We start from the raw sequence: 2102 nt of genomic DNA on the forward strand, positions 1-2102 counted from the left end.
CATGTGCATTCAGGTGCTTGAGGAGGCCAGAAGGTGGTTTTGGATCCCCTAGCTGTACGATGTGGGTGATGGGAGCCAAACCTGGGTCTTCTGCAAGAGCAGCAAGTACTCTAAACCGCTGAGCTCAATCTCCAGTCCCCCATGTCTTGATTGTCTTAATTGAGTAGGAAGCCCCAATCCACTGTGGGTGATTCCATTTCCTAGGCAGGTGGTACAGGGCTATATAAAAAAGCTAGTGGTGGTTCCAGGACTATGTAAAAAAGCTAGTGGTGGTTCCAGGACCATGTCCCTGCAGGGCATGGTGGCTCACGCCTTTAATCCCAGCACTCGGGAGGCAGAGGCAGGTGGATCTTTGTGAGTTCAAGCCCAGCTTGGTCTACACAGCAAGTTCCAGGACAGCTGGGGCTACAGGGAGACCCTGTCTCAAAAAAGACCAAAAAAAAGCTAGTGAACTAGTGAGCAAGCAGCCTTCCTCCATGGTTTCTGCTTCAGGTTCCTGCCTTGAGTTCCTGCCCTGACTTTCCTAATGATGACTGTAATCTATAAAATGAAATAAGCCCTTTCCTCCCCTAAGTTTCTTTGAGTCAGACTGTTTTTTATTACAACAGAAAGGAAACTATGACACAAGAGTTGGGGGCACATGCCAATAATCCCAGCACTCAAAAGGTAGAGGGCGGGGCAATCAGGAGTTTAAAGTCATCCTCAGCTACATTGAGGCCAATCTGGGCTGTATGAGAAACTGTCTGAAAAAAAAGTTCAAGGCCTATCTCCTGGGTAATCTAATGAGACTGTGTCTCAAAACTGAAAATTTCAAAAGGGCTATAGATACAGCTCAGTGGCAGGCATTTGCCTTGATGCACAGAGCTATAAGTTCAATTTATAGTTCTGAAAAAAAAATTATATGGTGGAAAGTTTTTTTTGAAAGATTTATATTTTATTTGTGTGTGTGTGTGTGTGTGTGTGTGTGTGTGTGTGCCCATGGAGGCCAAAAGAGGGTGCTAGAACCCTTGGAGCTGGAGTTACAGGTGAGCTGCCCACTGTGGGTGTCAGGTACCAAACTTGGGTCCTCTGGGAGAGCAGCAAGTGTTCTTAAGTGCTGTAGAAAGCTTTTTAAGGACATGAAGAAGCAGATAACAAAGGTAATGTAGATGAGACTAGGAATGTAGCTCAGTGGTAAAAGTAGGTGCTTAACATGGACAAGGCCCCAAGTTCAATCCCCGGTCCGTACAGAAACCAAGAAAGAAAAGAATTGTACTTTTCAGGCATTGTGGCTCACTCCTGTAATCCCAGCACTGAGGGCTAAGGCAGGAAGATGGAGAGTTTGAGGTCAACGTATGCTACAGCAAGACCCAGGCATCAAAAAAAGAACTAGATGTATTAAGAGCAAAATATTAGCAACTGTTATCTCTACACAGTTTTTATAATGTATTGTGTTTTTCTGTATTTTCTCATATGCATTTATTCTCGTAATCTTTAATAAAAAGTAGATGTCAGGAAAGACAACTGGTTAAAACCCCCATAAATATTCCATATATGGAATGGCCATGACAATCTGAGAATGACCCAAGTTGGCTACTCAACATTATTTTACTTTATGGCCTGGTGGTACAGGGCCCATAAATCCTGAGAGGTTGATTTATATAAACTCAAATGGAACATCTGGCACCCTGCTAATGAAATAATGCAGCATCTTCCCAGCTTCAGGGGGATAAGTAGTACACAGAAGGGACATTTATGTCTGGCCAGATGAATGTTTAGAAATGCCTGGAGTTCTACCCTTACTGAGAACTTCATACATCCCCTTCCCTATCCCTTGAGAGAACTAAGATGCTACAGATGTTTAAAGTGGAAGAACTAGTGGGCATGGTAGCATACATTTGTAATTCCAGCAATTGGGAAGTTGAAGCAGGAAGATCTTAAGTTTGAGGGTAGCCTAGGCTACATATCAAGACTGTATCGCTGGAGAGATGGCTCAGCGGTTAAGAGCACTGACTGCTCTTGCAGAGGACCCGGGTTCAATTCCCATCACCCACATGGCGGCTATGAACCTTCCTTAACTCCAGTTCCAGGGGAATCCAAAGCCCTCTTCTGACCTCCGCAGC

Source organism: Nannospalax galili, unplaced genomic scaffold (genome assembly GCF_000622305.1).
Source record: "Nannospalax galili isolate Female #2095 unplaced genomic scaffold, S.galili_v1.0 scaffold911, whole genome shotgun sequence".
NCBI classification, from domain to species: Eukaryota; Metazoa; Chordata; class Mammalia; order Rodentia; family Spalacidae; genus Nannospalax; species Nannospalax galili.